This window comes from Bos mutus, chromosome 14 (genome assembly GCF_027580195.1).
Source record: "Bos mutus isolate GX-2022 chromosome 14, NWIPB_WYAK_1.1, whole genome shotgun sequence".
NCBI lineage: Eukaryota > Metazoa > Chordata > Mammalia > Artiodactyla > Bovidae > Bos > Bos mutus.
Genome location: NC_091630.1, coordinates 61,293,020 through 61,308,378, shown reverse-complemented (window position 1 = coordinate 61,308,378; position 15,359 = coordinate 61,293,020).

The following is a 15,359-nucleotide window of genomic DNA, read 5'->3' as shown; positions in this document are numbered from 1 at the left end:
TACTTAATTTACTCTTTGGGAAGTCACTTATGATTACAATTCATTACCAAATAATTGTGTACTCTTTAGTGATTTGTGTTGTGTTGTGAATTCATACTAATGAAGGGGATCAACATTCCTAAACTTAAATTTCTAGCCTTCTGTATAGTTTCTTTTGCTAATAAAAATTAAGGTTAATCAATGTTGTTGTTGATATTGTTGGTTAGTTGCTAAGTCATGTCCGTCTCTTTGCAACCCCATGGACTGCAGCATGTCAGGCTCCTCTGTCCTCCACTATCTCCCAGAGCTTACTCAAATTCATGTCTTGAGTCAATGATCCCATCCAACCATCTCATCCTCTGTCATCCGCTTCTCCTGAACTCAATCTTTCCCAGCATCAGGGTCTTTTCCAATGAGTCGGCTCTTTGTGACAGGTGGTCAAAGCATTGGTCAGCTGCAGCATCAGTCTTTCCAGTGAATATTCAGGGTTGATTTCCTTTAGGATTGCTTGGTTTGATCTCCTTCCTATCCAATAGATTCTCAAGAGTCTTCTCCAGCATCACAGTTCAAAAGCATGTATCTCAATGGAACCAAATAAAAAGTCCCAAATACTTTTTTGTATGATATACTATAGAATATATTTTGCTACATTTCATATATATATATAAAATATTATATAGCCACCTTGGAAGTTTGTGCATATATATACACACAAGTACAAATATATACACAAGTATATATATACACAAGTACTTATATATATACATAAGTACAAACTTAATTGTTTGTACTCCATTCTTTTAAGATAACATGATATATTTACTGGTTGAAAATATCATGAAGCTTACTTCTTAAAATTTCATTTATAAGACTTTAGTTCTGGAAAAATGCTTTAGACAGTTCAAAATAACATGATCAACTCACTGATATTACAGATATCATTTAGATTTCTACAAGCAGATTTGATCAATTTCCTGTCAACTAGAGTAAAGAAATAATAACTTCTTCAGAAGAAGTTGAATGCCTGGGGAGGTACCCAATGCATTTAATAAAAGTGAACAATGGCACGAAAGATGATGAATCTTACATACTCACTTAGCTTGGTTACAACAACAGTGTTATTTTTTGTTTGCCCCCATATCTCTGTTATCTGTCTAATGCACATTTTATTTTCCAGGAAGAATTCTTATTGAGGATATATGTGCCTGACTGCTAAGGCAGTTAAAATAATAATTCTAAATACATATGATTCCAAAACCTGTGAACAGAGCTGAAGTCAATGAAGTGTGTATGCTCAGTTGCTCAGTCATGTCCGACTCTTTGGGACCCCATGGACTGTAGCCCACCAGGCTCCTCTGTCCATGGAATTTTCCAGACAAGAATACTGGAGTGGGTTGCCATTTTATTCTCCAGGAGATCTTCCTGACCCTGGGATTGAACCCGTGTCTTCTTCCTCCTGCATTGCAGGCAGATTCTTTACCCTCTGAGCTGTTGGGGAAGCCCCCAATGGTAAGCAAGGAGTCAATTTAATCAATGAAAGACCACCCAGGTTCCTATTATACCTTTTGAATTATGCATTAGAACATAGAGGAGGCAAAAAAGCCCTAAACCATAATATAGAATCAAAACTGCAGGAATGGGGCTTGAGGGTCTCCTGCTGCTGCTGCTAAGTCGCTTCAGTCATGTCCGACTCTGTGCAACCCCAGAGACAGCAGCCCACCAGGCTGCCCCATCCCTGGGATTCTCCAGGCAAGAACACTGGAGTGGGTTGACATTTCCTTCTCCAATGCATGAAAGTGAAAAGTGAAAGTGAAGTCGCTCAGTCGTGTCCGACTCTTCACGACCCCATGGACTGCAGCCTACCAGGCTCCTCCGTCCGTGGGATTTTCCAGGCAAGAGTACTGGAGTGGGGTGCCATTGCCTTCTCCGTGAGGGTCTCCAGGTAACAGCAAAATTAAAGAAAACAACAGATGCTGAAATACCTAAAAAGAGCAAGTTTCTGATCCATGTCAGACACAAAACTCTCTCTCAGAGTCATTCCCTGGAGGATCCAAATTGCCACATGCCACCTCTCAGGTGGGGTCATAGCGGAGTCTTCCAGGGTCCCTTCCCAGATTCATCGGGCCATAGCTTGTGAGCGATGGGGTTTTGAAATAAGACAAGTAAACTCAACAGCATGGGCCTTTGCACATTCTTACCCTGTGAAGGAAGTTTCCCGGTCAGAGCAGTGTTTCCTGGAGCATCGTCTTGGCAGATAAAGCATTCTGAATGTGCACAGAAGGCAGTGCTGGCAGACGCATTAGAGACAAAGAAAGGGAAAACACATCTGGGAACCCCGTATCTTTTCATGAGAAGATTGCTGTTCCCTGTAGGATGGCAGTGATCCAGTGTATGGAATACCCTCTAACCTCCAGTGCGATCACTTAAGCGCTGGGACTTTGGGAGATAATTGGGGTTAAATAAGGTTCCAAATCATACAGGACCCACTCCCTCACGAGAACAAACAACAGAGATCATTCCTTTGAGGTGCTTATAAAGAAAAGGCCATGTGAGGACGCAGCAAGAAGACACAAGAGATGCAGGTTCTATCCCTGGGTTGGGAAGATCCCTGGAGGAAGTGGCAGTCCACTCCAGTATTCTTGCCTGGAGAATCCCGTGGACAGGGGAGCCTGTGTGTCAGTCTCTTGGTTGTGTCTAACTCTGCCACCCCATGGACTGTAGCCCACCAGGCTCCTCTGTCCACAGGATTCTCCAGGCAAGAATACTGGAGTGAACTGCCATTTCCTTCTCCAGGGAATCTTCCTGACCTAGGGATCAAACCCATGTCTCTTGTGTCTCCTGAACTCTCAGGCAGATTCTTTACTATCTGAGCCACCAGGGAAGCCCCACATAATCTGAAAATTGACTAAAAATACCACTTCTTGCTTTATTACTAGAATTTAGTGAGATAACAGCTAATAAAGATCTACATGTACCTTGCTTTCAATGAATGTTAGTTTTTACTTCTATTTTTTCCTCCCACCTCTCTAATATTTATGCACTTAAATGAGAAACAATCAGAAGTATTTTATATTGTCTGATTATGTTATTATCATATAACTTTTACATCATAAAGATAGCTTAGACAAGAAAGTCTGTTTCCTTATGGATTACATATTCCATCAAAGTAAATGAGCCTGAGAATATCTCCTTATACAAGATTATTGAGTTTTAAGTGGAAATTACAGAGCATAGCTGACATGTACCATGCATAATTTATAATTCAAAGGAAACATCAATACAAATGGAATTCTCTAATGTACAAGAAATGACTTGGTTTCTTTTTTCTTTTCACTAACTAAGAAAATTCCTGAGATGATCAACAGATAAGCAGAAAAGGTGATGGTATTAAATGATTTAGCGTCACAAATGAGTTAAGATTTTCTAATTTAATCTTTATTTTGTTTTGGAGTATAGTCTGACACTCATTAAGGAAATATTTTCCTTAGGATCAGATTGTCCCTTTCAATTTTGCTTCAGTTCCTTATTTCAGCATTGATTGGTCCCATTTCTCAGTGACCTTCTATAGATGCCATGCAAGTTCATGGTGATTTCATTCATGCCGTGTGCACGTGACTCTAAGAGTCCTTGGAGAAACAGCTTTATTTTCCTTGGGAAATTAAAGAACAACAACTACTACATGTTAGTATTGAAAAATAATTTTAAAGGCATAGACTTATGCTGGAAAAGAACTCACAGAGAGGAAAAATGCTTTCCTTCTACCACTTCTTTTCAAATAATTTCATGAAAGACCTATATTTATACTGAAAAGAATTTAAAACATTTTAAGATGCTATAATTCTCTACTATCTGTTTCTACTAATTGGCTGCTAAATAATAACAGTTACCTATAAGCTATTTTCTATCCTATTATACTTAGATAAAATACAATGTTCTTTGTTCTATGTCTATTGTTGTTATTAGACAATTTTCAAAATGTAGAAAGTGGTATCAATTATTTTAAAAATTATCCCAAGTCATTACTTACATTACATGGGTCCCTAGTTTTGCGTTGTTCTAATCACAGCATTTCAGAGGAAGAGGAAGCACTGCTTTTGAGTTTCGTCGCCTCAAAAGTCAGAGTATATCACTGAGAAATTCTGCACCGGAAGGTCTGTAGACCTGCCTTGTACTTTGTAGATCTTTCCATCTTTTTCTCTGATGCTCCCTCATACAGATGTGTCACATCTGTAACACAGGCGTTACCAGACTTGTTATATTCCAGATAGAAATGGTATGAAGCGACTGTTGGACAACATGGCAATTTTCTGTCCATCTCTCCGCAGTACCATGTGTGACATCAGAATGAAGAGCCCCAGGTTAACGCTCCTTATAGCATCTACTTAGGCTTAGTTACTGGAGTTAACTGCCAGTCCGGGCTCATTGCTGTGTAGCTGATGAACCAATATACAGTCATCCTTGTCATCAGGCTTCTGATTCAGTTAATTTGTGTTGCCTGAGGGGTCGCAAGGCTTTGACTGCTGCCTCTTCCGAAGGTCCCTCTGCACAAACCAAACCCCGAGGAGCCTCCATGGTGGGGAGGAATGTAAGCTCACCATGGTTCCCCACTCACTCACTGATTTCACCCCAAGATTATAGAAACAATGACAGTTCCCACTGTGATCTCAGACCTCTTCCTTTACTTTTAGTTTTTTAATTTAATTTTCAATTTTACATAGGTGAATAGGGGATTTACAGTGCTGTGTTACTTTCAGGTGTACAGAACAGAGATTCAGTTCTACATATACATATATTCATTCTTTCTCAGATGCTTTTCCCATATCGGTTATCACAGAATATTTTAAAGCATAATGAGTAAATACCGTCAAAATGTCATGAAAATGACATTTTTAAAAAATCTGGTATTAGAATAGATCCCTCTTAAATGGTTTCACATCAGTGCTCAGCTTAGGCTCACCTGGAGATGTTGGAAAGCAAGGTTATTACTTTTCCTTCCTTCCAAATATAAATCAACAGCCACTGAGACGGAACTGGCTGTACATTCAGTTCTTGACTGCATAACAATATCTATTAACATGTGAACGAGCAGAACACATACCAAATTACATGGCAACAGAGATTCAAGGAGAAATAGACCAAAGATCCAAGGTGAAATACACTGTGAAGCCTCATGAGTATGGTTTTGTGTTCTAAAGCCAGCAGCATACGATTCTACAGCTGCCTAAAATCATATTAAACAAAGAAACCACACTGTATTTATCACAGAAGAATGCAAATGAACTGCTGAAAAATAAACCTGTGTCTAACACACTGAGTCATGTCCTACTGAGGAGAAGCAACCTTTTTACTCTTAGTCTGGTTTTCTTTGCAAAGCAGCATTATACAGTCCAAGGTGAATAACATACAAAGTGAAGCAACTAGTCTAAATAGAATCAAAACAAATTTGACTAAAAATGTCATCAATATATTTTTCCATCTTTCCTTATTGTGCTAGTTGCTCAGCCTTGTCCAACTTTGTGACCCCAAAGACTGTAGCCTGCCAGGCTCCTCTGTCCATGGGATTTCCCAGGCAAGAATACTGAAGGTAGACATTTCCTCCTCCACGGGCTCTTCCTGACCCAGGGATTGAACCTGGGTCTCTCACATTGCAGGCAGATTCTTTACCATCTGAGCCACCAGGGAAGCTTCTCAGAACTCTCCTAGGCAAGATTAATTCTGATACATGGGGAGCGGGGAAGGCGGGGAGCCAACATTTGATCAAAACTCCATAAAGCCGATTCTGGTCAAGTGGCAGGTTCATCTTGGGCTTGGCCGTCAGCAGTCAGGGTCCTCACCAGCCTTCTGCCAAATGTAGTGATCTCCTTTTCCACTTGCATGGTGTGTGGGGAGGTTTCTTCACATCTCAAAGACATGAAAACCTTCTACCCACACCCAGCAACACTGTACACACCAACACTCACACGTGAACTTTCAGGTGACAGCCCACAGCCTATATGGAGCCTTTACAGATGTTCAGTATTTTTTTGAACTCGTCTGCTTATCAAATTTTTGTGAATTATTCAGTTGGAAACAATCCGATGGCTATCAGTTCTGCTTTGACAAGACCGTATGTTTCACAAATCAAATTTTTACACCTTTCTCTGCTCTTCAGTGATGACATTTGTCATGTAAGTGCTAGCCCCTTTTACATTTCACTTTCAAATTCTTTAAAAATGTAAGTATTGCTCTTCACAATAGCCGATCCGTGAAAACAGAAATAGCGTTTTGAGCTAATCCTTTTCCAATCCTGGGGGCAGTGTCAGACTTTAATGATCAAGGCATTTTGAATTCTTATAGATGAAGAGTTAAGAGACCCTACCGCTACCAGCAACGAAACATTGCCCATGCTCTCTGCAGCACTCAGGTGTATGTACAATTATTTGATCCATATCTATGATGAGAAAAGGGTAGGATAAGATATTTGATTCTAAGTCATAACCCACTGAGTTAGTAGTAAAAGAACAAAATGAAACTTACTAAGGTTGATATTGGCAGTCTTGATTGATAATATCCAAGGTCATCCATTTCAGTGATTTCTCCCAAGAAGAAATGCCTTTGGAATAAATAGCAAGCCTAAGAAATGCAATGTTCTGGCTGCCCTGAAGTCCTTAAGAGACTTCAGTGCAGTAGACAGGTTATCAAAAAGATCCTTTGTACCATTTCCAAAATGCTTAGCCATTCAACCATGCTACCAGTCAGAAGAATCCTATAGATAACTGAACGATAAAAACTCCTAGCAAAAACGTTCAGAACATAAATGCAATGATAAAATAGATCTTCTCCAGGTTTCTGCTTATTTATGTCAAAGATTCATTCCCTTTACAGAGGCAGAGTCATTGGAATACTATCCTTTTGCTTACATGTAATTCTTACACCTACATGCACTCTCTCTCCAACTTCTATAAATTATTAATCATTCCATTTAAGTTTGATAGGTCACATCACTTAAATCTCTCCTTTCTTAAGCTAAAACAAAAGAATGCGGTGGTCTGCAATGAATAACCTGACCATTACAGTAACTGGTATCAGAAACAAGGAGTTAATATCTGCTCTAATTGACTGAAGGCTAGTGAGAATAAGTATTAAATTATAGGATATCTGGCAGTTCTGAATACCAGCAAGAAAATAGATACCAAGAGTGAAGGGTCAGTCAAGACTGTGTTTAGTCTATGAAACTGTTGCCCCATGGCCTTAGGATGGTCACATAAGTTGCCAGGAATGTAGGGTGGGATGGTCATCTTTCTTTGCATTGTAGAACTTGGTAGTAAAATATTACAAAGTCAAATTTTATTTTGGGGGCTTGAATTATGGTCATAAGATGAGCAGGTCTTTATATCTGCCTCAAAATGATTTCTCATCTCTGGTGCCATGTGGGTGAGGGCAAAGGGAGAAGAAAATCAATCACCAAGACAGGTCCCAAGCAGAGACATTACTTTGCCAACAAAGGTCCGTCTAGTCAAGGCTATGGTTTTTCCAGTGGTCATGTATGGATGTGAGAGTTGGACTGTGAAGAAAGCTGAGCACTGAAGAATTGATGCTTTTGAGCTGTGGTGTTGGAGAAGACTCTTGAGAGTCCCTTGGACTGCAAGGAGATCCAACCAGTCCATCCTAAAGGAGATCAGCCCTGGGTGTTCTTTGGAAGGAATGATGCTAAAGCTGAAACTCCAGTCCTTTGGCCACTTCATGCGAAGAGTTGACTCGTTGGAAAAGACTCTGATGCTGGGAGGGATTGGGGGCAGGAGGAGAAGGGGACGACAGAGGATGAGATGCTTGGATGGCATCACCAACTCGATGGACATGAGTTTGAGTAAACTCCGGGAGATGGTGATGGACAGGGAGGCCTGGCATGCTGCAGTCCATGGGGTTGCAAAGAGTCAGACATGACTGAACTGACTGACTGAACCCTAACGCTAACCCCACCCTCACCAAGGATCACAACCTACCTTTTCCAGTGAGCATGGATGCCACCCCCACACTCGGTAGGCTGACCTCACTTGGAGGCAGCAAGTTCAACTTGCTGAAAGTCTTGTCATTGCCATCATTCATGCAAAAATAAGACCTTAAAATTGGACCTCAAAACATGAGATAATAAACCTCAATTCCATATACAGTAAACCTGAAATTTTATCTGAATGCTAGGGCAGTAAGTATACATCAACATCTTATCAATGCTTTAATTTGCTTCTTGATACAATTCATCTTTAGGTCAATACTCAGCCAAGTACCTCATTTCAACAGTGGAGCAGGACATTTAGATATTAGCTAGGGAAAAATCACGTCTTTTTAATGTTTTTCTTCATTCTACTGTTGGCTGTAAAGCTTTCTTCAGGAAAACTTTGACTAGTCTTGACTCACTGTTCTTTTCCTACATAACAGAATAAGGAAAGAAAGTCCTAACTTGAATTGCACTAAAGTGCCATAATATTCTCAGATTGTATTGTAAAAATATTCTGTGTGCTTTGAGTTATTAAAGTACTGGCTTTGAAAGTCATCAGGCATAGAAATGTTTACAGGTTTGTTCCAAAGATACCTTCAACACCAAGTCAAACCATAAAAAAATCAAATTGAACTTGAGCCAGACTTGATTAATTAGTTTTATCAGCTGAAAATCACAGTCAGGATTTTGAAGGAGCTCCCCAATTCCTCCAGGCTTTATTACATGGCATATTCTCGGCATGTTTGTTTGTTTGTTTTCATATCAATTTATTAAAAAGCCCAATGTAGCTGAGAAGAATCACACTGTTTCTCTGGATGGTCCATGTGGCATTTTAAGGGCAAGGTACTGATTCTCAGCATGTTTTTTAATTTTTGTCTTTGGCACAACAATGGTAAAGAAAAAAGATAGCATTGGTCCCTAAGAGACTCTTCCTGTTGCATTTTCATCACTATCTTTTCTTAACCCTACAAAATAATGATTTTAGAAGTCTATTTGGCAAGAGACAGATGTTAAGTTTTCTACCATTGTGTATTCTGCTCAATTTGTGTAAAAAAGAGTGATCCCATACCTGATGATATCAGTTTTACAGGAATATTCACTTTTAATAGCTCCTTGTATCCTTCTAGAAATTTTCTGTGTCTATAAGAATGTATGTGATTTTAACTTGTGTAAACTTGCACAAAATTATCTACTAACCTTCTGAAAATTGTTATTCTACATCAGACAAGCAATCAATCATGGGTAGGTTGTAAATCTAAATGTAAAGGATAAAACAGAAAAGATTCTCAAATAAAATCAAAGGTATGAAAAAACATCTCCCTGAAGAGGATTTACAGATGGTACCTAAGCACATGAAAATTTGGTGAACATCATTCGCTATTAAGTAAATGCAAGATAAACCACAACAAATGATCACTACATGCCTATCAGAATGGCCAATTTTTTTTAAGTGACAGCATCAAAGGCTAACATCATGTGTGGAAGAACTCTGTCACTCACATTGTTGCTGGGAACGTAAGACTGTGTAACTACTCTGAAAACGGTTTCGCAATTCCTGACAAACTAAATCTGTCCTTACCACATGACCCAGCAATTGTGCTACTGGGCATTTATCCCAGAGAAATAGAAACATATCTTCACATGTAACACCCTGGATATGAATGCTTCTAAGAACTTTATGTTAACAGGCAAGGTCTGGAAACAACACGCATGTCCTTCAGCAGTTGGATGGTTAAACACAGTGGGTGCCACTAACCACGGAAGGCAGTGTAGCAATAACGGGAAGAAACTGTTAATACACACAGACTGGGATGGATCTCAAGGGGATTTCATGGAGTGAAAAAAGTAATCCAAAAGGATTACACACTTTATGATTTCACTTAAATAAAAGTACTGAAATGACATGACTCACAAACATGAACAAGGCTTTAGTGGTTTCTAGGCTCTGGGGGTCAGAGAAGGCAATGGCACCCCACTCCGGTACTCTTGCCTGGAAAATCCCATGGACGGAGGAGCCTGGTAGGCTGCAGTCCATGGGGTCGCTAAGAGTCGGATCTGACTGGGCGACTTCACTTTCACTTTTCACTTTCATGCATTGGAGAAGGAAATGGCAACCCACTCCGGTGTTCTTGCCTGGAGAATCCCAGGGGCGGGAGAGCCTGGTGGGCTGACATCTATGGGGTCGCACAGAGTCAGACACGACTGAAGTGACTTAGCAGCAGGCTCTGGGGGTAGGTGGAAATGGCTTATAAAAGGCAGCACAAAGGATTCTGTGATGAAGTGTCCTCCACCTCAACTGCAGTGGTTTTCTATGAATCTGCACATGTGATAAATTGCAAAGAATGAAATATACACACACACATACACACACACACACACACACTGGACTGCATATAGAATGATGACCTTCACATACAGCCAGTGTGTTGTATCAACCCCAGTTTCCTACTGTATGACTGCACTCTAGTCAAGCATGGTGACCCCACTGGGTAATATGGGGTAAAAGATATGTGGATTCTCTCTGTAATATTTCCGACAACTGCATGTGAACCTACAATTGTGTAAAAATATAAATAAATCATGTAAACAGAGTATATATTTTAGTATGAACAAAAAGTCAAAATGAAGTAGTAGAGACGTGTCAACACAGATCCACAAATTGTGACAAATATTCCATTCTGTGCTGTGTGTTGATGGTGGGAAGGCTAAGTCCATGGGGGCGGATTGTATATGGGAACTCTGCACTTTCCACTCAGTTTTGCAGTGAACCTGAAGCTGCTGTATATATCAAGTTGACTTAAAGAAATAAAAACTTTTATCATTATTATTACTGATCCTTTGTATTTTGAAATCCAAGGTTGTCATCTTCCTCTCATTGTCAAGTTGCAGCAAATAATGGATCAAGTTTCCTTTCCTTCCAGCAGGCTCATGCATCTTCTTAAAAATTATCCTGAACTGATTATCAACTACTTCCCCCTTTTATCTAGTTTTGTTTCATTGAGTAGCAGCCTTGTAGCTATTTAACCAGAAGCCCACTTACTTACGAGGCACTGAGGACTGTATCTTCCCCATGAGACATATTACTAATTTATATTCCATCCACTTAAAGTGATTCACTCCTGCAGTAACATTGCTTCAGTAATAGGGACATATTTCTTCACCATCTCGTCCCCATCTCCCGAATGTGGTGACAAAACAGATTCCTTCAGGACTCATATTCATGTGTAATGACTCTCTCAAGTCACCAGTATCTTTCTGAACAAAGCTGAAAACCACATTTCTAGCTCTATTACTTTCCGTCTACCTGATAGATGCTTCCCATTCATCATCTACGGGGAGAGAAGGGCTTTGAAATTAAATCAGCAAAATAAAAGCCAGACAGTCCCCCAACTCAGCCTTCCTCACTGACTTCCTGGAAACATTTAAACAGCTACAGAAGCTATGTTTCTTTTAAAGAAATCAAATCAATACTTTCTCTCTCTCTCTCTCTGCAGTGGCAAGTATTTCTTCTGAATTAGCCCAACTTATCATAAAGATTGCTTGCTAAAAACACAAATTTGAAATCACTTTTCTTTTGAAATATTTAAGTATGATATGTGTTCAAAATATGTCCATGTCTTAATGTACATTTTTTTTCAACTGATATCACTATGTCTGTCTTGCCTTGAGTTTCTTCTTTAATATGATAGGTAATGTTAATTGCTTTTTTGAGTTACTTTGACTTGAGATGTCTTCAAGACATCAAACTAATGGAAAGGGAAAAGAGCAGGTGAAATATTTCACATAGAAGCTGTCCTTAGTACTCTCACTTTGCCAACCGTTTGAATTTAATCTGATTACATTCTTTAGTTAAAAAAAAAAATGAATTTCCCACCTGCTAGTGACCAGACTGCTTTGACATCATATTCTTGGACAGACTTCTCACACTTCAAATCTGAGCTGCCAACTGACAGCTCGTGTTTAAGGTGTTCCCAGGACTCCTAGGGAGTGGAGCTGGAGGTGGGGAGATGGTGGTTTAATCACTGTGACAGTTGCCCAAGCGTTCCTGTCGCAGGAGGCAAGCCCCCTAGCTCTTGCTATTAATGGAAAGAGTGATTGAACACGGCCTCATGCTTTCCATGATGTGGGATTTCATGCCATGTTGTATTTGTCTTTAATCTTTTTCTGGCACATTAACTATGTTGCACGCATAATCTCTTAACTGATTTCATTTGCTCAGGAATCATAAACATTTTATATGCTATTGAACGAAATTTGCCTTTGATGTAGGAAGCCTAGGGCTTAAATTCCAAATGTATGATTCATTACTGCACGGTTTTGAATATGCTCACACATGTTTCAAACAAAATCCCAAACCAAAATATAAAACATTAAATATATTTTCACCTGGATATGAATGACTTCATATAGGAGAAGAGGGCAACAGAGGATGAGATGGTTGGATGGCATCACTGATTCATGTACCAACAAGTCCAAGTAAAAGAGAAGTTAAACAAAACAGGAATGTTTTATTCTCTATTTCAAATGCTTATGTATGATCAAACAAATAGAAAGATCCACTTATGTCATGACAGAGTTTCGAAAAATGTAATTTTAGAAGTTATTATTTTTATGAATGAAAGAAAAATAGAGAACAGAATATCCTTCACTACATATAATGGCAGCAACTGACATGTGAGTACAGTTTACAGGTAATGAAGAATATGCTGTGCTTAGTCACTCAGTCGAGTTCGATTCCTTGTAACCCTATGGACTATAACCTGCCAGGCTCCTCTGTCCGTGGGGATTCTCCAGGAAAGAATAGTGGAGGGCATTGCTATGCCCTTCTCCCGGGGATTGTCCCTACCCAGGGATTGATCCCAGGTCTCCTGTATTGGAGTGGAGTCTTTACTATCTCAGCCACCAGGGAAGCCCAAGAATACTGGAGTAGGTAGCCTGTCTCTTCTCCAGGGAATCTTCCCATCTCAGGAATTGATTTGGGGTCTTCTGCAATGCAGGTGGATTCTTTACCAGGTGAGCTATCAGGGAAGCCCATAATGAGGGGTGACTATAATCAAACAGAAGGTCATAGACACAAAATACAAGTCCTTCCCATCAGAAAACACTGAATGGATGCATTTTTCACAATGAATTTTCTTAGAATTTAATTTGCTTTTAATCTCCAGTTGTTGATCAATTGGTTCACAACTACTCTGGTTGTTTCAGAAGAGAATGCAGAAACAATTTGATTTATAAAAATTCCTCAACTTTGATTCAGTTCAGTTCAGTTCAGTTCATTCGCTCAGTCGTATCTGACTCTTTGCGACCCCATGAATCGCAGCACACCAGACCTCCCTGTCCATCACCAACACCCGGAGTTCACTCAGACTCACATCCATCGAGTCAGTGCTGCCATTCAGCCATCTCATCCTCTGTCGTCCCCTTCTCCTCCTGCCCCCAATCCCTCCCAGCATCAGAGTCTTTTCCAATGAGTCAGCTCTTCGCAGGAGGTGGCCAAAGGACTGGAGTTTCAGCTTTAGCATCATTCCTTCCAAAGAAATCCCAGGGCTGATCTCCTTCAGAATGGACTGGTTGGATCTCCTTGCAGTCCAAGGGACCCTCAAGAGTCTTCTCCAACACCTCAGTTCAAAAGCATCAATTCTTCGGTGCTCAGCTTTCTTCACAGTCCAACTCTCACATCCATACATGACCACTGGAAAAACCATAGCCTTGACTAGACGGACCTTATTGGTGAAGTAATGTCTCTGGTTTTCAATATGCTATCTAGGTTGGACATAACTTTCCTTCCAAGGAGTAAGCGTCCTTTAATTTCATGGCTGCAATCACCATCTGCAGTGATTTTGGAGCCCAGAAAAATAAAGTCTGACACTGTTTCCACTGTTTCCCCATCTATTTCCCATGAAGTGATGGGACCGGATGCCATGATCTTCATTTTCTGAATGTTGAACTTTAAGCCAACTTTTTCACTCTCCTCTTTCACTTTCATCAAGAGGCTTTTGAGTTCCTCTTCACTTTCTGCCATAAGGGTGGTGTCATCTGCATATCTGAGGTTATTGATATTTCTCCCGGCAATCTTGATTCCAGCTTGTGTTTCTTCCAGTCCAGCGTTTCTCATGATGTACTCTGCATATAAGTTAAATAAGCAGGGTGACAATATACAGCCTTGACGAACTCGTTTTCCTATTTGGAACCAGTCTGTTGTTCCATGTCCAGTTCTAACTGTTGCTTCCTGACCGGCATACAGATTTCTCAAGAGGCAGGTCAGGTGGTCTGGTATTCCCATCTCTTTAAGAATGTTCCACAGTTTATTGTGATCCACACAGTCAAGGGCTTTGGCATAGTCAATAAATATCTTATTAATTGTTTTACCTAGAGATTTTGTCTGTATTTTGCAGATAGTTTACCTGTATTTGCTATATAGGTATCTGAGCAAAAAAATAAACATCAGTAATACTGATCCTAATTTAAGATGTTGATATTTTATTTTATCAAGCATTTCTGCATTATTTTTGATTTTTTTCCCAAACAACAAAGCTTTTTTATATTTTTAAAATTTATTTATTTGTAACTGAAGTATAATTGCTTTACAACATTGGTTTGATTTCTGCCATACATCACATGAATCAGCCATAGGTATACATATGTCCCCTCCCTCCTGAACCTCCGTCCTGTATCCCACTTCCCAGCCCTCTAGGTTTCTACAGAGTCCCAGTTTGAGTTCCCTGAGTCATTGGGAAATTTCCATTGGCTATCTATTTTACATGTGGTAGTGTATATGTTTCCACTGTACTCTCTCCATTCATCTCATCCTCTCCCCCGCCCCCTGCCCCGTCCATAAATCTGTCTGCGTCTCCAATGCAGCCCTGCAAAAACGTTCATTAGTACCGTCTTTCTAGATTCCATATAAACACAATATACTATATTTTTCACTTTCTGACTTACTTCATTCTGTATAACAGGCTCTGGGTTCATTTACTTCATTAATTTTTTTACTGCATAAAGCATGGTTTATCTGTATCCTGTTTTTTGACATACTCTTACATTTTGCACCTGATGGTAGACATGAGCATGAGCAGGAAGTCAACCTTGAATCAGGGGCACCATTGCTCCTGGGCAACTTGTTTTCATAAGAGTCACACACCATTCCTTTATTTTCTAACATTAACACATTGTTATTAAAACACTGCTTATGGATCAGTGACTCAAAAGGATTAATTATAGCAAAAAGTAATAATTATTTCACAAAAAATAATGTGAAGAAAATACTAACACATAAAGTATAAAAACAAAAACTGAAAATAACAATATAAATGGAGAATATGAGTCATGGACTGTGATTTCAAATTCAAGTGAGAAGTAAATATTTAAATGTTTTGGTCGCACCCAGACTCTTAAGAAGTAAACT